This window comes from Arachis hypogaea, chromosome 1 (assembly GCF_003086295.3).
Source record: "Arachis hypogaea cultivar Tifrunner chromosome 1, arahy.Tifrunner.gnm2.J5K5, whole genome shotgun sequence".
In the NCBI taxonomy this organism is placed as follows: Eukaryota; Viridiplantae; Streptophyta; class Magnoliopsida; order Fabales; family Fabaceae; genus Arachis; species Arachis hypogaea.
Window position 1 is genome coordinate 20,630,611 of NC_092036.1, and position 27,455 is coordinate 20,658,065.

At 35.5% G+C, this 27,455-nt stretch overlaps 2 long non-coding RNA genes and 1 pseudogene across 2 annotated transcripts; all 3 read right to left on the reverse strand.

The window, feature by feature from the left end:
• Positions 1–8,505: 8,505 nt before the first annotated feature.
• LOC112703422 (chloride conductance regulatory protein ICln-like) lies at positions 8,506–27,248 on the reverse strand (annotated as a pseudogene).
• Positions 9,995–13,903, reverse strand: LOC140173314 (uncharacterized). Its single transcript, XR_011861927.1, has 4 exons — positions 13,281–13,903; positions 12,959–13,179; positions 12,733–12,877; positions 9,995–10,233 (listed from the first exon to the last, which is right to left on the reverse strand). It is a non-coding gene; the product is annotated as an uncharacterized lncRNA (long non-coding RNA).
• Positions 17,390–20,529, reverse strand: LOC140183930 (uncharacterized). Its single transcript, XR_011880504.1, has 3 exons — positions 20,316–20,529; positions 20,090–20,234; positions 17,390–17,628 (listed from the first exon to the last, which is right to left on the reverse strand). It is a non-coding gene; the product is annotated as an uncharacterized lncRNA (long non-coding RNA).
• Positions 27,249–27,455: the final 207 nt, after the last annotated feature.

Sequence of the window (27,455 nt, forward strand, 5' to 3'; positions counted from 1 at the left end):
CCGTAAATATTCACCAGTGAAGGTGATGGATATAGATCATGATTATGATCAAGTTTATGACGAGTATAACTCGAGTTGGGGATGCGTGACAGAGGGACAGTCCAATGGTTAGCTACCAGGACCTGTCGGGTTGGCTCTATAACCGACAGATGATATCATCAGCCACTACGGACAGGCATTCATCATATGCGTACTATATGAATTGTTTGAGATTGCCTATTTAACTGCATATTACTTGCTAATTGCCTAAATGCCTTACTTGTTCCTAATTGTATATTTCTTGCTTGATATAACTGTGTTTGCTACATTATACTCCTGCTGGTGGTTGGGAGGTTTGAAGGAATTGGAGAGGAAAGTATTAGTTAGACTGAAGAATCTTTAGTCGGATGCCCTTTATGGTTTAGCCTGTTTATAAGCTTTAATATTATCTGGAGGAAGTTCTAGGATTGCCTTCGGCTTTCCTCTATTATTATGTATTATATATGTGGAAGCTGTTATCATGCTGGGGACCTCTGGTTCTCACCCATGCGGATTTTGTAGTTTTCAGATGCAGGACGTGAGGTTTTCCGCTGAGGCATGTTGGAGACTTCTAGATTTGCGAAGATCCTTTGTTCTCGGGGCTATGTTTTGGTTTACATGTTTTGCTTAGATACTTTTATCTCCATTAAATAATACAAACTGTGATGACTCCTCTTATGGGAGATTTTGGAGAATAGGTTTTATGTATTTGTGTCCCTTTGGGTTTCCTTTGGGGTTTTCCTTATTTTTATCATATGTATATGTTGCTATGCTCGGACCGGTTATCTTCGCAGCCGGATTTTGAGTCTTGATATTCCTGTTTTTGACACTCCTTTGTATATATATAATCACGCGTTGGTTATCCTTGTTCGTTACGTTATCGATCGGAGTGTTGCGCTTTCGAGTTGCAATTTTTGTTTACCCCTTTTTTCTACAAAGGCTCCTAGTTATAATCAATCATTCATACTACTATACGTACTAAATTTTTATTTTAGAGGTCGTAATACCTTGCCATCTCTGAATTATGACTTAAGCATAAGACTCTGTATGGTAGGGTGTTACAATGCTAGTGTCAAAAGCAAAATCAAATCAAAGGTTGAATTAGAAGAAAAATCAGCATAGCATTTTTATCTTTGTGCTACCATTTTAGCTTGTTGAAGCTACTCTCCTCCTACATGTACCATTCGGGTAAGATGAACAAAATAGAGGTTGTGTATCTCTGCTGTAAATCAAATGTCACAATTAAAATTTAAGGTTAAAGAATAGCTCAATGGTTCAGATTATTGAAGCCAAAAGAAAAAGAAAGGAAGAGAAGCAGCTAGGTAAAGATTCAAGTCAACTTTAATTACTACTGTTGTCTCATCTCTTCTCTACGTTTCTGCTCTGAATTTTGGAAAAGAAGAACAAAGTCAAAAGCGTTTAACCAAGCTCAAGTTTTGGAAGCTTTACTTTTATTTAAAAGGGTAAACAGTCAGAAATTGAAGTAAGGAGAGTAAGCGCACTGTTTGGGTCTTCATAACTTTTGAGCTTAACCTTTTTCTCCTTCATGGTTTTACATTGAATTTTCTATTCTTCAATTTTTATCTTTCTTTGTTTCTTATCAATGGAAAAAGACATTAAGTGAGATATCAGTAAAAAGCATTGAGAGAAAAAGCAAAGAAAGTATTCATAGAGAAAAGTCAAAAAATTATTTCAATCACTTTTGTATGTATCTCTGTTTTGTATTCATGATTCTGAAAGGATTTTCTTATTATGTTGGGTGAGCACTTAGTGGTTGAAATTCTAATGAGGAGTGAACCTTGTCAAATCAAATTTGGGTAGAAATTTGGTTTTTCTCACATAGGATTGGGTAAAATCTTAGAAAATTAGTGACTCTAATCTTTGTGAAAGATAGTGAAAATTTTACCACTGTTATGGTGGAGATTGGGTGTAGGCCACATTGTACAATTTCAGGATATATGGCTTTGTCATTTTCTCTTCTCTGTTTTGTTTCTATATTCATTCGATATGAGAGAAAATAAAATTATCTTCTGCATAATCAATCTAACAAATGTCATAGCAACTAAGAATGCTTAAAAGTAACTTATTTGCTCTATTTTGATCAATCGGTAAGAGACAAAATAAAATTATCTCCTGTATAATCAACATTGCAGACTCAACAACAACACTGAGTTAAATTCAGTTTGAATTTGAAGTGTATAAATTTAAAAGAGACCATAGATTCAACTCCCTTCTCTAGGCCAGTGAGAACCTTCAGATAATTTTTTTTGAGACGGTCAAACTACCTATCTAAAAATTTCAATGTCACACAGGTAGTTTTGACTCCAAAGTTTGTTGGGACAAATGAGATAAAAAAAAATCTAAGACTAATTAGCAAGATTGGATATGTATATAAGGTGATATTTAAAGTTCTAGCTAAAAAAATGAGGAGAGTAATATTAAGACTAGTTAAAGAGATAGAGTATTTTTGTAAAGGATAAAAAAAGTTTATGATGGAAATTTAATTGCACGTGAAATTGTTCAATGATTTAAGTTTAGAAGAAGGAGTCGACAATCATTAAACTGGACTTTCATAATGCTTATGAAAGGTCTAATGAGGTTTTGTAATTATTCTGTTCAAAAAGATGATCTTTAGTCAAAAATAGAGAAAATAGGTTAAGACTGTATCTATTTGCCATCTATGTCAGTCTTGATTAATCGGTCACCTACAAAATTTTTTAAGATGGAGAGAAGAATTTGGTAAGAAAATCCACTTTTGTATTTTTTATTATTATTATTATTTATACTTCATGTGGATTTCTTAAACATGATGATTGGAGAAGTAATAAGAAATAGATGAATGTCTCCTTTAATAATTGTGAGAGATAATATAAAGTTATCATATATACCTTTAATTTATGTATGACACTATATTATTTTTCTTATTTGAGAATTGGATGAGACAGTAAAAAATTATAGACGACTTCTATATCATGTTTTGAGATAATGTTTAGATTGAGTATAAAAAAAATTGTAAAAAATTATAGACAACTTCTATAATATTTTGAGATAATATATGGATTAATTATAAATTTTAACAAATCTAGAGTTTAATACCTGTTAATTGTAAACAAGAATGAGTATAATAAATATGTAATATGCTAGGTTGTAAGGCAATACTGCTAGTGATGAAGCACCTTTAACATTAACTTGGAGCAATCCAAGACTTATGAAAATATGAAAACCGATTTTATATATATATATATATATATAAGCATTTTTTACCGATGTAGTTGGTTCCGTGCCTAAAGGAATTTTCTTTTTAGCGTTTAGAGATCTATAAAATGTTATTGTCATGATTTTCCTTTCTTATAGTACTATATGTTGCCGTGAGTATTCTATTCCATCAGCTAATGGCTCGTCAACGAAATCATCATTGTTAAATAGGATTGCCTTAACATATAAAGTAAAAATAATTTTGTGATTTTGAAATTAGTATAATTGTTTAAAATTGTTGTTGACAGAGGAAAACAAATCATGAAAATGATATAATGGATGCTTTAAAAATTTCACATGCCAAACCGCTGAATATTTTAGTAGAGTTAATGCAAATTTAATATTTGACTACTTTTGTCAAATAAATTTTATTTTTTATGAGTATAATTTAAATTTAAATCTTTTATATGTAGTTCAGTAAGTATTATCTTTCTTAAATAAAAATAGTAGTTTATTCATTTAATAATCATTTAATTGCTTGCCAAGATTTTCTTTTGTAGAGAAACAACCCACAGAATACAGTTAAGAGTTTTTTTTTTCGAGAACTAACAATATTCTTTCGCTTTTAATTTTAGTGTTGGGATTTTAGTGGTCTTAACAATGTAAAAATTTAGTAATTTTTTTTGTATGAATTCTATAAATTTAAAAGTCAGATTTATAGTTTTTTTTGTGGATATCACAAATCTAAAAATTAGATTTGTGGTTTTTAATTTTTTAAAAACAATATAAATTTGAGAGTAATTAGTGTTAAAAAAAATTTTTAACATACTAATTGGACCATCCAATCTACTTGAGAACGAAAAAAAGTTATCTCACCACAAATCGAATTTTCTGATTTATGTACTATGAAAATCTGATCCTTTGATTTTTTAAATTTAAAAGTCTTTGTTATTTAAAAAAATAATAATAAAATCCATATAAAAAAATACACTAATTTATCATGATGCTAGATTATACACAATTTTTTTTTATTTCTAAAAAAATTAGCCTATTTTTTTATCACTGCGAAATTTCTTTCGTCGAAAAATGATTTAGAATATTGTCGGGAATTTTTCTTTTTTTCGAAAAATAACGATATTATCTTATTATTGACATTTGACAGTAGTACCTTATATTGATAAATAATTTAGACTATTTTCCGGGTTATAGAATAATATTATGTTCGAACTCAATACATATTATCATGAATCCAACTAATTTATTAGTTTTAGTAAATTCTAGCAAATGTTATCTCACTTTCATAGAACTTGAATTCAAGGCTTAAGGTAGGGGACGAACTTAATCATTGTTTTTTAATAAATGAAAAATAAGGCTTAATAATTGAAATTAAATAATTGGATTGACGATCATAAGTAGTAGGCAGAGGGCAACTTGTGTATGTTGCTGATATTTCAGTAATTATCACAACGCACGTGAACGCTGATTCTGATTGTGAAGAATACAGTGCATTTGGGGACTTGTATTAAGAATGCATAAAGGTAGGTTCAGCCATGAACTAATAATCATGAGCATACAAATTCATTCTTCAAAAAAACAATATGTAACACTCAAAGAGGAATCAAGCAGAAAAGTTCATTGAATGTATAATATATTTGCCCTATCCACCGACTCAATTTCTTTTTTTATTGATCAACTAAGTATTTTAAGAACATTAGGTAAAACATAAATTAAATAAATAAAGAAAAGAAACAAAATACAAAATATAAGATGTAAGTTCTTTTCTATTTTATAATAAACTTAAGCTACGAAGATCAATAAAGGTAATGGAACTAAAATTCTATTGTTTTTTGACCAATTTTATATATAGTGTTTTTTATTTAGTGTCTAATTCATGTCTAATTTATTTTTTATAATATATTGTAAATATTTAAAATTTATTAAATTTTATATTTTTAAGTTAAATATTAATTATTTAACAATTTTTAATTATTAGGTATTAATTTTTGAGCACTATAACAAACATCTTATTTTTTCTCTTGAGATATCGATTGTTGTATACATTGTATCTGTTATTTTTCAAGTGTTGGTGTGAATTGAATCGATTGTTGTATATATTGTATCTGTTATTTTTAGACATATGCACTTTATTTTCAGTTTCTCTTGCAATTTCTTTAAATTTGTTCCTCAATTAGTTCATCTGTTCTCCAACTACTTTTTTTTTTTTTTTTGCATTTTGTTCTTATTTCCAACATCAATTATTTCTTTAATTATATCTTTGATTTGTTGTTTCAAGCAAACACTTTTAAAATCATGTTTGTGAGATTGTGCTCAATAATAATAAAAGGGTTTAGCTAATATGTGTCACATGTGTTCTAAGAGCACATAATAAGCTTATTATTAATGAAAAGTTTTACAGAAATTATTTTTGTTATGGGAAAGAAGTTGGTGTTTTGGGTGGATATTGGAGGATGGGGTGATTTACCGAGCGGTGGAGCTTTCGGTCAACACGCAGGAGGCGTGGTGCTCCTGCTCCTCAGCTGTGTGTCAGCACCCCAGCAGCACGCCCGGAGCGTGGTGACGCGGCGCGCATGCAAGTATCTGGCACCACGCAAGGGCGTGGTGGAGCTGGCGTTGCGGAGTCTCGATGTGCCTGCACTATGGGGAGGCGTGTTGCAGCTGCTGTCATGCAAGGGACAGGTCTCACCTCGGTAAACAGCAAGCATGACCTAAGTTGCTATATATAAAGAGCCTCCTCCCAACTGCAATGTATACAAAGTGTGTTAGTGAGAGGGATGAAAAGCATTAGTGCATTACACCAGAAACAGAGGGGAAGGGGGGTTGCGATTCAACTAAGAGGGGAAGGGTAGGTGTTGATGCTCCACAAGGAGAAAGGGTGAAAAATAGATAAAAAAAATATTATTTTATATTTATTTTAAAAAATGGTCCGTAATTATAATGTTTTGAAGGAACATATTATAAATTATTTAGATCATCTAATTTATGTAAGTTGTTAAATTATATTTTTATTGTGTATTTAAATTTCTGTTATTTTTTATTATTTAATATGTTAAAATATAATTTTTTTGTTAATTTTAAATTAATTTTATGTTATAAAAATACTAAAATAAAATATACATTATACTATACAATATACTAAACAATTTTTAAAAAAATATAGTTTTCTACGATAAAAATATAAAAATAATACTATAGTAAAATAAAATATATATTCTGTAAAATAAATAAATATGTATGTTGAACATATTCAAAATTTTAATATATAAATGTTTAAGTAATAAATAAATATTAGAAAAATATATACGTTGTTATTAATAATATTAGAGAAATATATGCTTTTGATGCGCGAAAAAAAATTATTAAAAAATTATTAACTTTGATACTAATAATGCACTGCACGTTAATTATTTTAACACATAAAATATTAAAATAAATAAATATGTAAACAATATTATTAAAAGAAGTGAGGATATACAAATAGATATGTTAATATTTGTTTATTAATAAATGAATATTTATAATTAATATAATAAATATATTTTTGTTGATGCAACCTAACAGAAATTTGTTGGTGCGTAAACTGGATCCGCCAGAGAGTTAGAACCTGAGGGTCGAAAACTACCTACGCGCCATGGGATTCTACCACATATCTAGGATTGGGATGATAAGAGGATTTCACCTGTTGTTAGCTGCTCTGGTTGAAAGGTGGAGGCTGGAGACTCACACTTTTGTGTTGCTGGTGGGTGAGGTTACAGTGACATTGGAAGATGTCGCACATATATTCGGCTTACCCATTGATGGAGAGCCTCTGAGTCTGCCGGTGAATTTGAAACATATTATGCATAGTCACTTCGTCAGTGATTGGCATTGTATCAAATTGTATTAGACCACCAAAAATTACAACCGGATTCCGGTACAGAATTCTGCTCACTCTCATTAACGTACCGTTATCCGTGCTTTGACAGAGACCGTTCTGAAGTTCCATAAACGTCATGGTGCATAGAACCACAAACGAAAATGGATTCTGGCACACAAATCTCACTCCCTCATGAGTATTACGTATTATCTCACCGTCGCGATATACTACCAAGTTTGCGGTACCCTCCATTACACCAGAAACACACTCAAAGAACACTCATACACTTTCTCAGAATGAAAATAGACCTGAGCACTACCTTATATAGAGAGTAGCATTCACTATGCCCCCCACGTTTTGATTGCCTCAGGCCAATCACATGTTGCCACGTGTCAGGACGCCCCTGCGTGTTGACTCAGCACGCCCCCACGTGATGCCACCGTGTACCAATCAAGCTCCGCCACATCATCATCATGCCTCCACGTGCTGCGTCAGCACGTCCCCACGTGCTGCCTCCGTGTACCACTCAAGCTCCGCCACGTCATCATCACAATCCCACGTGCTAGGTTAGCACGCCCCCACGTGATGTTTCCGTGTACCATTCAAGCTGCACCACGTCATCTCGCCCCCACTTGTAGCAGTTAACACGCCTCCTGCGTGTTGATCATGCACCCTAGACATTTATTATTGGATAAAATACAATATTCTCCTATTTCTGGCCAAATCACCACTTTTCTTCCTATATTGAAATTCTTGAGCCAAATTTTTAAATGTTTTTATTTAATGAATACAAAATAAATAATTAAAAACTAAAATTTTTTATATTTTTGATGAAAACTTCCTTAATTTATAAATTTTAACATATGCCTTAAGGATACAAGATACATAAACCCATAATAAAATTATCAATTTCCTTTCATTTCTTACAAAATATTTATTTTGATGACTATATTCAATAAGTCATGAGTTTAGGAAGAAATTAATATGTATCATAGGGGATAGGGGATATAATCCAAGAAAAAATAAGAAGAAATACGATTTTGAAAGAGGTTATGATAGCTATTCTATTTCTCCTGGAGGAAGCCAATATAAAGGAAGAAGATTAAATTTTAGAAAAAATGAGTTTTTATTAAGATTAAATTTTAATTTTTTTAATAAAATTTTAAAAGTTTCGTGTTTGTAAGAGTTTTCGGTAAATTTTTGGTCTTGATCCTCTTCTAATTTGATAAAATATTTAATATTTATTATAAAAACATTAAATATTATTAAAATTTTTTATTTCATAGTAAATATTAAATATTAACATATAATTTATTTTAAAAAACATAATTTCAAATATTATTATGGACAAAATACTGGCGTAAATCTATAAATTTAAACTTTAAAGCCTTAAGAAAATTATTTATATTAAACCAATCATCAGCCACGACTTAGCACAAATCTACTCGCGACTCACCTATTCTTTAGTGGTTTAAAATAAAACTAGGGGGCTTAATATTGTTATCTGCAGGCTGCAAACACTTTCAAAGCACTTTTATCATTCTAAACATGAAACAAAATTCAATAGTCGCGCATAATTGTCCTGTCCATCAATTACCCCTAATCAGATTTTCATACTAATTTACATAACATAACCACAGTTCGTATGCTATGTTCTGCTAAACACAGCCACTCAATTATGGGTGCCATCTTTATCATGCTCCATCTCTTCTGCATCTTCAAAACGCTGATCGTTGATATGAAGCTATAATCAATCAAACTTAATATAAATAAGGGATAATTTTGAAACAAATTTAAAATCTCATACTGAACATGGGTTTCTTATATAACAGATCGACAATTCGCCATAACCACTCCTCTTTCCTCCCCGACCCTTCTACCAGTTACTTCGGAGATAAGCAAATACAAAATCATCAATATGAAGCATTAAAGCCTCACAAGTCATGAGAATAGATAAGGATTCCGGTACAGAGAAACACATTACAAACCATCATTATGTTTATCCACATCAATACACAAAATAAAAAATATGCCCTCAACCAGTTAATAAATTGTCTTAGTGTAATCATTTTTGCTTCAAATTTTTAAAATAATAACAAAAATATATATTCCAATATTTAAATTTAGAAATTAGGTTACCATGAACTTGAAAGTGTCAATAGAATAAAATTCCATAAAATAGCATTCATCATTTAAATATCAGAAAATTGTACTTATCAAAATTTTTGCAACAAAGATTGGTCGTCTACCCCTCCAAAGCACAAGCCAGCCCCTTAAACAAGTAGAATAAAGACCAAATAAAATGAGTGGCTATCTTGTTCTTATAACAACTGCCAACAACTTTTTCGCATCCATATCTAGCTCAGTCTCTCAAGCCTACCAAAAAAACAAAGCAGAGGAGAAAAAAACAAAAAGATTTTACCAAAGTCCTTAATATTTAATAGATTATCATAAAATACAACGTATTTTACATTAATATTCAGGTCATGCCTAAGGTTCTCCTTTAATCAGAATTCAGAAAATGGTACTTGATCCAAATAGTATATAGTAACCTAATTTGTTCTAGATACTAAAAAAAGTAAGGAAATAAAACAAAACAAGGTTCATGATGTTTGCAATAGCAACAAGCATTTACACAATTTGAACACATCTGACGTCTTCCCTCCTGGTCTGGCTTCTCCCCATATCACATACCATTCAATAACCCACAGTGCTAAACTAAGAGTGTCTTCGAATAAAGCATTTGGAGGACGAAATGTATTTTGTAACACCCTAACTACCAAAGCTCACGCTTCTGGCTGCGCAACTCTGATAGCTCGGACATTATGACGACACTTATACTATTTAATACTAAAATATGAGCCTGTTTAAAACTTTAAACCGCGATACCGCTCCCAAAAAAAATACTTTTGCTATAGAACGTACATCCATACATACCATACAACTTCCAGAAACTCATAAAGAGTACATCCATATATATACATACATATATATAAATAATATTACACACATTAACCAATACAATTCCTATCCCTCTTACAGAATATATCAAGATAAGGGCAAGGGTACAATAAACCATAACTGAAACAATACAGAGCATCACAACAACAATTAAATAAGCTCTTCGTAACTTCTGCGCCCATATCCTGAAAGGGAAAAAATGTAGGAGGGTGAGAACATCATCCTCGAAAGGGTTCTCAGTAGAGGGTTTTTTGGGAATTACTGTAATAGGATACATGAAGATAAACCGTACCAGTGATTAATGACCGTCATATGCCTCTTTTCAAAAACAACGGTTTACAATAGAAGTAAAGACAAAAATCCTTTCTAAAAGAGGAACCGTTCGATTCTCAAAAACTCAAAAAGCCTTTCAAAAGGTTTATCTATACTGAACCAAAATAGCCTTTCATAGTTTTCCAAACGAGAAACATAAAACCAAAATCAACCATCGGTCCATCTCAATTCAACCACGGCCCTAGGCCCAAACAATCCAATCCAACAACCGATCACCACAAACCAACAGAGTCCCAGTTGCAAACACAGATAGGAAGTTCAAGCACAAACAAACAGTTACAACAAGTAGAACAAGTAGTAGGTAATCACAAGTAATCACATAGGCAAACCAAGTATGATATGCACACCCAAACAATGTCACATAGATGCATATGATGCATGCCTGTCCCTAGTGGCTGATGATATCATCTGTCGGTTACCAAGCCAACCCGACGTGTCCGGTAGCTAACCCGGGCACAGTCTCTCTGTTGCGCATTATTTTCATTAGAGGGTATCTGCGCCCTGTCGCCATTAGAGGGTATATGCGCCCTGTCGCCATTAGAGGGTATCTGCGCCCTGTCGCCATTAGAGGGTATCGGTGCCCTGTCACCCTTACAACCAGAGAGAAAACACAAGCATACTTGCATACAACATTCATCTCAGCCATCCGGCTTACATTCACAATTCATTCAATTGCATACATGCATTTGTACTCAACCATGGATCACCATCCATCTCAGCCATCCGGCTCACGGTTCAATCCAGAACCAGCCAATTTATCAACAAATATAGCCCTTTCGGCTTAAATTCATAATTCATAATCAGCCATACGGCCCACAACTCATTCGGCAATCAGCCATAAATCAATATCACACACAGCCATTCCGGCTCACGGTTCAATCCAGAACCAGCCAATATTCATAATCATACACAGCCATTCCGGCCCATAGCAAAACAGTAATTCCACCATTCGACATCATCAAATTCATAAAACCGGCATTTGAGCCATAACTCATTTTTCTCAAGCCATTTCACTTTGAAATCAAATTTCAACTCTTTTCAACCTTGGCTTTAAAGATCTCATTTCTCAAATCATCCTAGGCTCATAAGCCAAATTTACTCAAGTGAATTCTTTTTTTTTTTTTAAAACAAAGCCACTCTCGGCATTCTCTTTCCAAAACTTCCAAAACTATGACAAGTTAAGGATTTATTTCAAAGTATCCAAAATCACCCACCCAACAGTGGAATTTCATAACAAAAGTTTCTCGGCAGAGTCCCAAGTCTTTAGGGAAGGTCAACTTACATCAATTCCTTAAAATTCATTGAAACTCTTAAAATAATAGATTCTTGATTCAGGTAAATAAAACTGAATTTATTATGAAACCGAACCATACAAAATCACAAGTTCCAACCCGGTCCAAAAATCAACTCATTTGAAACGAAACCGGTTTGTTTGAATCAAGCCGCTTTCAGATTTCTTTTTGGACCCCATTTTCCTAACTCTTCCAAAATGCCTCAAACTTGATTACTAAATCAAAAGTATAGGTCCTTTAAAAATCACTAAAAGCTCCTTTTTATATTGAAATCAATATTAGAGCATCATTCTTTCCTTCAGTGATTCAAACGGTAAAAATAGTTCATTTCTAAATAAGCCAACGGTAAAAATAGTTCATTTCTAAATAAGCCAAACTCAACGCATAAAGTTCATTAAATAAATTAAGCTTGAAAACATAATATCCTCTTAATAAATCAAATAATACAATTTCTCAAATCCAACCCTTTTTAAATAACCTTTCAAACAAGACTAAGATTTTATAGAAATTTCGGCAGCACCTCCCCTAAAACTCGGACTTTTGCCACCCGATTCGGGTCCCAACTAAACCGTTCCTCATTCCTTTTCAACAACACAAAACCAGAAATTAATTCAAAAGCAAGCTAAATCCAACAATCGCCTCGGTGGCATATCTCAAGGAAACCATTTCAAAACCAACTCAATATCAACCGATTTAACTCATTTCCAAAGCTTTAAAGAAACGGTTTAGCAACAAATCATTTGTCACAACCAATCCAATTAAAGCAAACCAGACTAGATTCAAAAGAGCGTTCGATATTTCACATTATCAAGAAAATCAACTAAATCCAAATCAATTCTCAATGGATTAAACTCGACCTCAAATCTTTAAAGGAATCAACTCAATCATTCTGTTTCACAAAACTGCACAACAAACCAATCAACAAATGTTCATAATCAATCGAGACAAATCAAACCATACATAAGGCCGATACAATCACCAAATACACAATATCTCACATCAGTATCCATATATAATAATTCCAATACATAAAACATAGATTTTGGAAAGCGCCCCTACCTCAAAACGCAATATCATAATCCAAAAGCGTCACCGGAACTCTCAATCAACCTGAATTTACCGGCAGCTTACATCATAGCTTTGTTTACTCTCGCAGCAGCAAGGACAACCCTTACGCGCAACATGTGGCTCCGATAACTTAATCCTAGAAAACATTATTATTGCGAAAATCTTAAAACACATCACAGGATATGAACTGGCAAGGTCTCGAGGCAGAGGTACTTACGGCAACTAAGGAATACTAACTGAACCAAAGGACAGAAGCTTCAGCAGTGGTTCCGACAACCACAGAACCGCCCTTGGCAGCCATAATCGCCGTGACTCAGCCAGCTCCGTTAGTAGTTCCAGCAACCGATGAAACAGCTCCAGAACAAATGCAAGTTCCAACAGAAATTTCCAAATGCAGCCAGTAACTACCTCCGTTAAGGGCAGTGGCAATGCAACTCACTATAACCATTTTATTTAATACAACTAGGGTCAACAACAATGCTTCTAGGTAGAAACGGATTGATGGAACAAGATGAAATCAAAAACTGGGTAAAGCTTACCCAACAGTAGCGGTTCTCGGTTCAAGATGGAGTCAGGGCAAGGCTAGAGCAACATCAACTCCAACAGCGGCAGCTAGGAGGGCGGCGGCTGCATCTGTCGGCCAGGGAAGCTCCGGTGGCGACGAACCCCAGCAAAGGCAGACAGCAACTCCGGTGGTTCTCTCCGGTGATGACACTAGCCACCACGGGGACGGCGGCGGTGAGACTCCAACAGTGTCGGTGCGGCTTTCCCACTCCTCCCCGTCGCGTTCGTCTCTCCTTCCTTGGCTCAGCTCGCGAACAGAGCAGATCTATGGCGTGATGGTGGCACGGCGACGCGGCGCGGTGAGGGCAACGCGACTGCATGGCGTGAAACGCGACCCTCTTCACTTCCGATTTTGATCTCCCTCTTCTTCGACGTTGGTGGCGAACGGCGAGCAGCTTGGCGGCGACGGCGAGGCCCACCGCTGCTGGCTCGCCTCTCCCTCTTCTCTTCCCCTGGCACGCGACTCTGACTCCCTCTCCCTTTTCTGTTTTCTGTTTTCCTTCTCCATTGCAGCGTTGCTGCTGCTGGTTGTTGGGGGAGGGTTTTGGTGGCTATAGGGTTAGAGGAAATGGGTAACCGGGTTGGGGTTTTTAGGGTTAGGGGTAGTTTAGGTAAATTCACTTCAAATAAGGATAATATAGTAATTAGAAATAAATTCTAATCCAACAAAATTAATGTATAAAAATACTATTTGCTCATCAATTTTTACAAATTATTTTCAATAAAAGGTCCAAATCAAATAATTAGGAATAATATAATTAAATCCTTTATTTTCCAAAGCAGCAGTATTAATTCCTTAAAATATAAATTATTCAGTCCAAATCATATAAAATCTCTATTATTTCATAACTACCAACTTCATAATTTGAATATAGAAAATAATCCAATAATTATAAAATTGGATAATAATCATAACTCATCTCAAATTCAATAAATTAAAAATTGCCTTAATTATCTTTAATAAAACAAATTTCTGAAATTAAGGCTATAAATAACTATATGATTTGAGACTTGATCATAATAAGACTTTTCAAAGGTTTTGGGTCTTACATTCTACCCACCTTATAAAAATTGTTGCCCTCGAAAATTGATACAAAACGAAGGAATTTCATAACAGTTCATCATTAAACACATTTAAGAAAGAAGCAAAAATATATCTCAAATATAAACATATATACGATTTTCAAATACTTTGATGGTCGTATGCATAAAGATACAAAGGTAGGAGTGTGATTGCAAAGCAAACCTTACAAGGTAGGCTCAATGCACAAGGTCATATGATCTCAAGGCTTTACAAAAACTTGAGGTGTCAAATAGGGTGCAAATCAAGATAGGCGTTCACAAAGCAAAGTGGTAATTTGTGTGGTAAAAGGCTGCAAAGCATGTTGGTATTTACACAGCGGCATAATGTTTGCTGACAATCTTGTTCCCACTTCAGAACTTCACTTTCCAACTTCACCAAACATTTTACAACCTCATGGCCAAACATAAGCCTAACACCCGCAAACTCGTTTCCAAGGGGCAAAACATCCACAACGCCTAACGTTGCCCACCTACCGCTTCAACTTCCTTATACACATATCACGTCTTAAAGAACTAACGCATCGCGTTACTATGTCTACAAGTCGCACGTGATATCAAAACAATTCTCGAGTCTACTCAGAAGGATACAAGATTTAGAAAGGAGAGTCAAATGTCAAGGATAGCAATAATAGATTTGAGAGAATGTATCCAATCCCAGATGACCAAGGATACTCAAGCAATGAAGTTTGCTAGACACAATTCAATTGATAGCCTCAAAGATGACCCTTGAATCAAAGAAATCCAATAGGATCAATAAGAAGAAAACCAGCGCATCAGTTTGAAACAAACTCAAGCTAAGTCGAGGAAGCATGATGTTTACAGAAGAAAATATTTCAAACCCAAGATAAAGCTCACAGAACTCAAGAGCATGATTAAAAATACTTCCGAATACATTGTTCATAAAAGAATTGAAAACTTGCGGAAAAATCACTTCGCAATTTAGAAGAAAGGTTAAGTAACAAACATTCTCCAAGAGAATAACAAAAGCAATAACGTGGCTTTGCTGTAATACAATTTTATGTTGAAACAGATCATGCAGAATTTTTTAAAAAAACAAGGTGCACACAAGTTTGGCTAAAGGCTAAAATATCTCCTCAAATATTTTAGAAAGATAATTAGGTGCACAACTTAACCAAAGGCAATCAAAAACTCGGAAGAGAAATCAAATGCTTGTTCAAAAATTCCCAGAGTCCATACTCCAACAAGTGTGTATAACATTCATAGCAAGGACGAAAGAGAAAATTAAACTCTTTTTAGAAAAGAATTTCCGAGATAAAATTTGCTTACAATTTGGTAAAGGCAATAAGCGGTGCATTACAAATGGGCAGGCTTCCATTAAACAACGAAGCCATTCGAAACTTCATTTAAAATAGCGCATGCCAAATTTAAATCAACTTTGTCAAAATCGAACAATGGTTTCAATCTCAATCAAGCAATAGAAAATAAATTCCATTTAGAACTTCTTCAAAGAGAATTCAAAACTTCTTTAAAAGTTCAAAACAAGACTCCAAAGTGTTCTTGAAATCACCATCTCCGAAGGATATTCAAGGAGATTAGAATGTACTTAAAAGGAGTTAAGTCATACAAGAAAGGGTCTTAAGTCAAAGTAGTTCAAACAAGATCCACTAAGCATGAGACATCAAACAAGCTTTCAATTGATTCAAAAGAATATAAAGTCATAGGAAAAGACAACCCAATCATTAGTAATTTCTCAAGGATAAATCTTTGACTAAAAAAAAAACTCTTGTAAAGATAATGAGAGAATTTAGTCCGTTCCTAAGAAGAAAGCTATGAGTCCAACATTTTCAAAAGAAGCAGCAATGGCATAAACAATGCGGTATGCTAAATCAAACTCAAACCAAAAATAAATCAAGTGTACTTCATCAAACGAAACTCAACTGAGACAAAAGTGGTAAATCCTTTCTTTTCAGAATTTTGAAAAATACCCAAATACATAATCAAATGAAGATGTGCATTGGAACTATAGTAAAATTACTAGAAAGTCAAATTGTAATTTAGAGTAAATGCAGTTCCATCAACCAGTAAAAGCACAGGCGGTGTATTAGAAATAAATAGTTGTCAAACTGTATAAGAAATCTCAAAGTTTTATACATAGATAAATATATATCTAATCAACAGCAATTTTTATAAAATATCAATTGGCTGTGCTCAGTGTCAAATAAGAGAAAAACTGAATCAATAATTTCTCTAATAATGGACTCAGAATCTCAGAGTTAAAATGCACAGCGCATTAGGACAAGTTCAAAGCCATATCAAAGAATACATGAATCAAGAAGAATTCAAACAGAGGAAGATAGATGCAACAAGGATTTTAAACAAGCATATGCACTTAAAATCAAATAAGAATACATATGAATAGGGAAACAGAGTGGAAACATCAAATTACTTTTCAAGAGGAGTAGCAAACAAGAACTTCAAGTTAGGATATGAAAGAACAGGTCGACTCGAACAAAATCCAAGATATACAACTGAATAGCCTCGAGAAATAGTTTCTAACGTTTCCAAAACCCGCGATTCGCTTTGCTCAAAACTCGTATATCATCTATGACAACCCATTAGTGCTCTCATATACATAATTCACTAGTATCAAGCCGGCCAAACTTAATACCAAGAATTATGCGATGCAAGACTAACAGTGTTAATCGATAGATCGTCATGTGCATAAAGCTCTAATTCTCGTCATCAGCAGTGTTAATCGATAGATCGTCATGTGCATAAAGCTCTAATTCTCGTCATCAGACAAGACTTAATACATGACAAAAGCTCAGAGTATGCAATTGAAGCATAGTCGGTCCATTCCTCAAGCTCTACAGGAAAGACCGCTCTGATACCATAATGTAACACCCTAACTACCAAAGCTCACGCTTCCGACTGCGCAACTCTGATAGCTCGGACATTACGATGACACTTATACTATTTAATACTAAAATATGAGCCTGTTTAAAACTTTAAACCGCGATACCGCTCCCAAAAAAGATACTTTTGCTATACAACGTACATCCATACATACCATACAACTTCCAGAAACTCATAAAGAGTACATCCATATATATACATACATATATATAAATAATATTACACACATTAACCAATACAATTCCTATCCCTCTTACAGAATATATCAAGATAAGGGCGAGGGTACAATAAACCATAACTGAAACAATACAGAGCATCACAACAACAATTAAATAAGCTCTTCGTAACTTCTGCGCCCATATCCTGAAAGGGAAAAAATGTAGGGGGGTGAGAACATCATCCTCGAAAGGGTTCTCAGTAGAGGGTTTTTTGGGAATTACTGTAATAGGATACATGAAGATAAACCGTACCAGTGATTAATAACCGTCATATGCCTCTTTTCAAAAACAACGGTTTACAATAGAAGTAAAGACAAAAATCCTTCTAAAAGAGGAACCGTTCGATTCTCAAAAACTCAAAAAGCCTTTCAAAAGGTTTATCTATACTGAACCAAAATAGCCTTTTATAGTTTTCCAAACGAGAAACATAAAACCGAAATCAACCATCGGTCCATCTCAATTCAACCACGGCCCTAGGCCCAAACAATCCAATCCAACAACCGATCACCACAAACCAACAGAGTCCTAGTTGCAAACACAGATAGGAAGTTCAAGCACAAACAAACAGTTACAACAAGTAGAACAAGTAGTAGGTAATCACAAGTAATCACATAGGCAAACCAAGTATGATATGCACACCCAAACAATGTCACATAGATGCATATGATGCATGCCTGTCCCTAGTGGCTGATGATATCATCTGTCGGTTACCAAGCCAACCCGATGTGTCTGGTAGCTAACCCGGGCACAGTCTCTCTGTTGCGCATTATTTTCATTAGAGGGTATCTGCGCCCTGTCGCCATTAGAGGGTATATGCGCCCTGTCGCCATTAGAGGGTATCTGCGCCCTGTCGCCATTATAGGGTATCGGTGCCCTATCACCCTTACAACCAGAGAGAAAACACAAGCATACTTGCATACAACATTCATCTCAGCCATCCGGCTTACATTCACAATTCATTCAATTGCATACATGCATTTGTACTCAACCATGGATCACCATCCATCTCAGCCATCCAGCTCACGGTTCAATCCAGAACCAGCCAATTTATCAATAAATATAGCCCTTCGGCTTAAATTCATAATTCATAATCAGCCATACGGCCCACAACTCATTCGGCAATCAGCCATAAATCAATATCACACACAGCCATTCCGGCTCACGGTTCAATCCAGAACCAGCCAATATTCATAATCATACACAGCCATTCCGGCCCATAACAAAACAGTAATTCCACCATTCAACATCATCAAATTCATAAAACCGGCATTTGAGCCATAACTCATTTTTCTCAAGCCATTTCACTTTGAAATCAAATTTCAACTCTTTTCAACCTTGGCTTTAAAGATCTCATTTCTCAAATCATCCTAGGCTCATAAGCCAAATTTACTCAAGTGAGTTCTTTTTTTTTTAAAACAAAGCCACTCTCGGCATTCTCTTTCCAAAACTTCCAAAACTATGACAAGTTAAGGATTTATTTCAAAGTATCCAAAATCACCCACCCAACAGTGGAATTTCATAACAAAAGTTTCTCGGCAGAGTCCCAAGTCTTTAGGGAAGGTCAACTTACATCAATTCCTTAAAATTCATTGAAACTCTTAAAATAATAGATTCTTGATTCAAGTAAATAAAACTGAATTTATTATGAAACCAAACCATACAAAATCACAAGTTCCAACCCGGTCCAAAAATCAACTCATTTGAAACGGAACCGGTTCATTTGAATCAAGCTGCTTTCAGATTTCTTTTTGAACCCATTTTCCTAACTCTTCCAAAATGCCTCAAACCTGATTACTCAATCAAAAGTATAGGTCCTTTAAAAATCACTAAAAGCTCCTTTTTATATTGAAATCAATATTAGAGCATCATTCTTTCCTTCAGTGATTCAAGCGGTAAAAATAGTTCATTTCTAAATAAGCCAAACTCAACGCATAAAGTTCATTAAATAAATTAAGCTTGAAAACATAATATCCTCTTAATAAATCAAATAATACAATTTCTCAAATCCAACCCTTTTTAAATAACCTTTCAAACAAGACTAAGATTTTATAGAAATTTCGGCAGCACCTCCCCTAAAACTCGGACTTTTGCCACCCGATTCGGGTCCCAACTAAACCGTTCCTCATTCCTTTTCAACAACACAAAACCAGAAATCAATTCAAAAGCAAGCTAAATCCAACAATCGCCTCAGTGGCATATCTCAAGGAAACCATTTCAAAACCAACTCAATATCAACCGATTTAACTCATTTCCAAAGCTTTAAAGAAACGGTTTAGCAACAAATCATTTGTCACAACCAAGCCAATTAAAGCAAACCTGACTAGATTCAAAAGAGCGTTCGATATTTCACATTATCAAGAAAATCAACTAAATCCAAATCAATTCTCAATGGGTTAAACTCGACCTCAAATCTTTAAAGGAATCAACTCAATCATTCCTTTTCACAAAACCGCACAACAACCCAATCAACAAACGTTCATAATCAATCGAGACAAATTAAACCATACATAAGGCCGATACAATCACCAAATACACAATATCTCACATCGGTATCCATATATAATAATTCCAATACATAAAACATAGATTTTGGAAAGCGCCCCTACCTCAAAACGCAATATCATAATCCAAAAGCGTCACCGGAACTCTCAATCAACCTGAATTTACCGGCAGCTTACATCATAGCTTTGTTTACTCTCGCAGCAGCAAGGACAACCCTTGCGCGCAACATGTGGCTCCGATAACTTAATCCTAGAAAACATTATTATTGCAAAAATCTTAAAACACATCACGGGATTTGAACTGGCAAGGTCTCGAGGTAGAGGTACTTACGGCAACTAAGGAATACTAACTGAACCAAAGCACAGAAGCTTCAGCAGTGGTTCCGACAACCACTGAACCGCCCTTGGCAGCCAGAATTACCGTGACTCAGCCAGCTCCGTTAGTAGTTCCAGCAACCGATGAAACAGCTCCAGAACAAACGCAAGTTGCAACAGAAATTTCCAAATGCAGCCAGTAACTACCTCCGTTAAGGGCAGTGGCAATGCAACTCACTATAACCATTTTATTTAATACAACTAGTGTCAACAACAATGCTTCTAGGTAGAAACGGATTGATGGAACAAGAGGAAATCAAAAACTGGGTAAAGCTTACCCAACAGTAGCGGTTCTCAGTTCAAGATGGAGTTAGGGCAAGGCTAGAGCAACATCAACTCCAACAGCGGCAGCTAGGAGGGCGGCGGCTGCATCTGTCGGCCAGGGAAGCTCCGGTGGCGACGAACCCCAGCAGAGGCAGACAGCAACTCCGGTGGTTCTCTCTGGTGATGACACCAGCCACCACGGGGACGGCGGCAGTGAGACTCCACAATGTCGGTGCGGCTTTCCCACTCCTCCCCGTCGCGGTCGTCTCTCCTTCCTTGGCTCAGCTCGCGAACAGAGCAGATCCATGGCGTGTTGGTGGCACGGCGACGCGGCGCGGTGAGGGCGACGCGAATGCACTGCGTGGAACGCGACCCTCTTCACTTCCGATTCTGATCTCCCTCTTCTTCGACGTTGGTGGCGAACGGCGAGCAGCTCGGCGGCGACGGCGAGGCCCACCGCTGCTGGCTCGCCTCTCCCTCTTCTCTTCCCCTGGCGCGCGACTCTGACTCCCTCTCCCTTTTCTGTTTTCTATTTTCCTTCTCCATTGCAGCGTTGCTGCTGCTGGTTGTTGGGGGAGGGTTTTGGTGGCTGTAGGGTTAGAGGAAATGGGTAACCGGGTTGGGGTTTTTAGGGTTAGGGGTAGTTTAGGTAAATTCACTTCAAATAAGTATAATATAGTAATTAGAAATAAATTCTAATCCAACAAAATTAATGTATAAAAATACTATTTGCTCATCAATTTTTACAAATTATTTTCAATAAAAGGTCCAAATCAAATAATTAGGAATAATATAATTAAATCCTTTATTTTCGAAAGCAGCAGTATTAATACCTTAAAATATAAATTATTCAGTCCAAATCATATAAAATCTCTATTATTTCATAACTACCAACTTCATAATTTGAATATAGAAAATAATCCAATAATTATAAAATTGGATAATAATCATAACTCGTCTCAAATTCAATAAATCAAAAATTGCATTAATTATCTTTAATAAAACAAATTTCTGAAATTAAGGCTATAAATAACTATATGATTTGAGACTTGATCATAATAAGACTTTTCAAAGGTTTTGGGTCTTACATATTTTCTAAGAGGGAAAGCACAATTAACAAATAACCTAAAGTATCCATGACTGAATTCACACAAACTTTGAAGGTTAGACATAAAATAGTGATAGACAACTTTGAAGTATCCATAACTAAATTTGGATAAACTTAATCACAAGAGAAGTTGCAGGATTATACGTCAAAATATGAGACTGCACAAACAAAAGTGGATAGGGAACTACGAGGAAGAGCAACCAACCTCAAGTACTGTACGAGCTAGATCATGATGTCCATTTGACTGATCAAGAGAGTTCGCTGGATTATGAGAGATATAACCTTCTTCCTCTGGGGAAAATGAAGATCTTTAGAAACGTAACAACTAGAATAATCTACGGGATCAAACCTTTCCAAATTTTAACAAACAAGGTAAAAAAGCCTCGCATATATCTTCCTCTTCCCCTTCCATCTGATCAGCACTGAAAATCCTATCATGCTCTTCTCCTTCCTCTAAAAGAACAATATCAGCACAAACAACTTAGAAAGGAGTAAAAAGTAAAAATAGAGTATTAATAACAGTATGGGAGGTTAGCGCTAACCATCATTTGGTTCTGGATTAAGCTCTGCACACTCACAGAATACTTGAAACAAAGTATCCATTGTAAAAAATACATATAAGCAAACCCCGGAGTAACAAACTAATAATCTATCAACAAGAAAAGTACCAAAGTGTAAATTGACAACATACATTGAGTAGGATAAGAGGGAACAAGCCTCATCTTTGTGATCCTGGATAAATCCTGTATGTCACTGGATTCAGAGTCGGAGTTTTCGGAACCATCCCCTTCAGCATTATTGTCAATCTTCAGGAAGTGCCCTACTAGTCAGAGATTTGAAAATAACAAAACGACTAAACTGTAACACATTAATTAAGAAATGATAGGTGATACCTGGGTGTATAAACAAGGATGGGGGTAGGCATCTGGGTCTCTTGAGATGGCATGGAAGGAAATAGACAAGAAATCAACAGCATATCTGATAAACCACTATTTTATGGTTTATCTTATGCTCAATTGAGTAGTTTTTATAAACTCTTTACCCACTTATTCATACTATTTGCATGAGTTTACGTTTTCCTTCCGAATTTTGTGCTATGATTGAAAACATGCTTCTTTGGTCTTATATTTGTTAATATTAATCCTCTTTTATTACCATTAGATGCTGTGATATGTGTGTTAAGTGATTTTAGGGATTACAGGGCATGAATGGCTCAGAGGATGGAAAGGAAGCATACAAAAGTGGAATGAATACAAGAAGTTGAAGAAATTGCTAAGCTGTCCAGCCTGACCTCTTTTCACTCAAACGACCATAACTTGAGCTACAGAGGTCCAAATGAGATGGTTCCAGTTGTGTTGAAAAGCTAACGTTTGGAGCTTCGCAACGATATATAATTTATTATAGCTGCTCCAATGCCAGGTGACACAAACGCGTGGATCACGCGGCCGCGTGACCTGGCAGGAACACAACCCACGCTAACGCGTGGACGACGCCTCCGCGTCACTCTTCCGCGACCTGTATGGACCAGAAAGTGCTGGGAGTGATTTTTGGGCTGTTTTTGACCCAATTTTCAGCCCAGAACACACAGATTAGAGGCTATAAAGTGAGGGAATGCATCAATTCATAATCAGGCTTTCATAATTCGCATTCCATGATTTAGATTTAGTTTTGAGAGAGGTTCTCTCCTCTCTCTATTTAGGATTAGGATTTAGTTTTAGGATTTTATTTGCTTCAAGGATTATCTTTTTACCAGGTTTAATATTCTTTTGCTTGACAGTTATCTCTTATTTTCAGATACCATTAATGCTTGCTTGTATTAGTTATGTTGCCTATTTGGCTTATGCTACATTCATGTTATGATTTTCTTATTTAATGTTACTTGAGATATTTCAGTTCAATATTGCTCTTTTTATTCATGTTATTGATCATTCCCAATCTGAAGATATTCTTATTCCGGTAGATTTAATTTCCTTCCCTTTTGGTCTTGGTTAAGAAATCAGTAACTCAAGAGTTATCTTAGCTCAACATAATTGATAACTGTTATCTTGCTAATTGAACTAAACTTCAATAATCCCAACCTTTTCTTAGGAAATAAATAGGATTCGAAGGTCTAACTAATTAGTCCCTTGACTTTCCTTTGCTTTAGCAAAGGTTAACTAAGTGGAATTAAGATTCAACTTTCATTATTATTGATAAGAATAACTAAGTCTGGACTTCCAATTTCTCATACCTTGCCAAAAGTTTGCTTTACAGTATTTATTTATTTTAATTGTCATTTAAATTACTTGTCATACTTCTTAATTCCAAAACCCCCAACTTTATCTTTTTCATAGCCAATAATAAGAACATACCTCCCTGCAATTCCTTGAGAAGACGACACGAGGTTTGAATACTCGGTTATCAATTTCAAAGGGGTTTGTTACTTGTGACAACCAAAACGTTTGTATAAAAGGACTCTTGTTGGTTTAGAAGCTATACTTGCAACAGGAATTTATTCTGAATTCTAGACCATGCAAAAGTTCTCTCATCAAAATGGCGCCGTTGCCGGGGAATTGCAAACATGTGCCTTATTATTGGTTATTGTAAATATTTAAAAAAATATTTTTTTTCTTTTACTTGTTTATTTGTTTCTCCTTTTTCCCCCTTATTTCTGATATCTACTATGAATTCTCACCCCTCTCGCTTTGAGTTTGGTTCTAACTTTGTTGAAGGAAATAGAAACCACAGCAGGAATATGCATCACGGTCAGACCAATCAAGGATGGATGGAGCCAAGAGGATCTAATCAACCCTTTAGGCAACAACACCCTCCAAGATATCATGTACAACGACCATTCTACAATGCATACCCAGCTGAAAGATATGGTGGACAACCTTGTAGCTACCAACAAGCCCCACCCTGTGCCGAGAGACCATCCTCTCGACATAATTTCGAACCACCACACTCACAATCTTCTTTTCACCATTCACTACCACATGATCCTTATCCACCCCAACGCCAATCCAATTACTCCCAAGAACCACCACTCCCCTATACACCATGTCCATATCCATCAAGCCCAGAATCACAGGTTCGCCTCGAAGAATCAGTAAAACAATTTAATGCAACCCTTTATCAACTGGAGTAAGCAATAAAACAATTATCTTCCAGACGTTCAGCCCCTCAACAGACTCCCATGGCTTTATGTGGAGAATTTAATGAAGAACGCAGCACGAAGAAGACACTAGAGACTCCATTGGACAGCATAGAGCATAACTTCGTACTGGAACAAGTAGAGGATGCTATCATTATAGAAGAGGAAGAGTTGGTTGAAGATTTAGGAGATGCTGAACCTCCATGGGAACACAGAATCATGGAAGACTCTATCGAGGATGCTACAATTGACGCTGAGGAGGATTTTGCACCGCCTCCAATGCAAATATCTTATGAAGAACTGAACGGAATACCCCAAGACGCAGGTTTTCTTGATGATGATGATCACAAGTCCTGTTCTCTTAGTGACGAACTTGCATCCGCAAGTGATTTCTTTGAGACAGAAGAATCTTCTCCGAGTGAATATGAAGATGATGCTGAGGTAGATTTTTCTCAACCTCCAATATATGACTTGAGCGATAATGAGGGAGAAATTGAAGACTCTGATCAAGATATGGTTGAAGTGGAAGAAATTTGTAATGCAGTGGAGAAATTCGCAGAAGAGCACAAAGGAGTAAAACTTACAGAACCACTTGATATGGTTTACTTGAAACAGATGGCCAGCTTAGAGCTCTCTGCGGCTTTAAGAGTAAAAAGGAAATGGCTCGCACTCAGAGCTGGTGTACAAGGTTCAATAAGGTTCCACTCTTCAACGCGAAGTGCACGGATTGGTATCATGCTCAATTGAATGGATCACGGAGAACGTTTGGTCACCATGGTGAGAATCTACTTTTTAAACCGCCCAGATGGAATCATGTAGATCAAGACAGAGGCGGATTTAAAAGCAAAGCTTGGGATCATGGATCCTATCCTGACATTTGTCATCCCAGGAGCCTGAAAATTTGTTTGAAGCTGCTCAGAAGCTTTACATGCCTAGTTTGGGACCCCGGAGGCTATTGGCATTCCAAGCATTGGTGGAGATTTTTGGGCTGTTTTTGACCTAGTTTTCAGCCCAGAACACACAGATTAGAGGTTATAAAGTGAGAGAATGCATCCATTCATAATCAGGCTTTCATAATTCACTTTCCATGATTTAGATTTAGTTTTGAGAGAGGTTCTCTCCTCTCTCTCTTTAGGATTATGATTTAGTTTTAGGATTTTATTTGCTTCAAGGATTATCTTTTTACCAGGTTCAATATTCTTTTGCTTGACAGTTATCTCTTATTTTCAGATACCATTAATGCTTGCTTGTATTAGTTATGTTGCCTATTTGGCTTATGCTACATTCATGTTATGATTTTCTTATTTAATGTTACTTGAGATATTTCAGTTCAATATTGCTCTTTTTATTCATGTTATTGATCATTCCCAATCTGAAGATATTCTTATTCTGGTAGATTTAATTTCCTTCCCTTTTGGTCTTGGTTAAGAAATCAGTAACTCAAGAGTTATCTTAGCTCAACATAATTGATAACTGTTATCTTGCTAATTGAACTGAACTTCAATAATCCCATCCTTTTCTTAGGAAATAAATAGGATTCGAAGGTCTAACTAATTAGTCCTTTGACTTTCCTTTGCTTTAGCAAAGGTTAACTAAGTGGAATTAAGATTCAACTTTCATTATTATTGATAAGAATAACTAAGTCTGGACTTCCAATTTCTCATACCTTGCCAAAAGTTTACTTTACAGTTTTTATTTATTTTAATTGTCATTTAAATTACTTGTCATACTTCTTCCTTAATTCCAAAACCCCCAATTTTACCTTTTTCATAGCCAATAATAAGAACATACCTCCATGCAATTCCTTGAGAAGACGACCCGAGGTTTGAATACTCGGTTATCAATTTCAAAGGGTTTGTTACTTGTGACAACCAAAACGTTTGCACGAAGGGATTTCTGTTGGTTTAGAATCTATATCTACAACGCGACTATTTTTGTAAAATTCTTTACTAGAAAAAATCCTAACGTCAATATCCCTTGGTGTTGTCTACATCGCTGAGCCATATCACTTGCCCGCAACAAACAAAGTCACCAGATTGTGATGTTTAGGAAAATTGAGTATGTAACTGTAAAAGGAAGGAAAGAGCTATGGAAAATAACAAGTGATTTAGTTACTTGGTAGTAATATAGAGTGTGCCGGAGGAGATGGGAGGGAGGTTGGCAAGAACAAGGTTCACACCACGCTGCATGTGCATGAGTTCCTCCCCATTCTCAGTGTCCAGGACAGGTTGTCCATTATTGTTTCTCTCAGTGAAGTTTCTCAACCCTAAACCCATTTTATCACCGATTCTACGAATATCTACTAATTCTTACAATGAACTTCAGCTTAGCTATTACGGTTGCACACAGTTATGTCAGCTCAAGCTCACCTTTGGTTAACAAAATCAGACTACAATTTCAGGAATCACACACACAAAAACACAGAAATATAAATTTATACAAAAGAAGTAAATTTATAATTAAAAAAAGGGCATACTTAAAGTGAGAACAGGAGAGGTAGCGAAGCAGAGTGGGAGGCAAGGGGAGAGCAGCGGAGAACAGAGAGGAGCAGCAGAAAAGAAGAGAGGAGGTGACGGCTGGCGAGCACCATG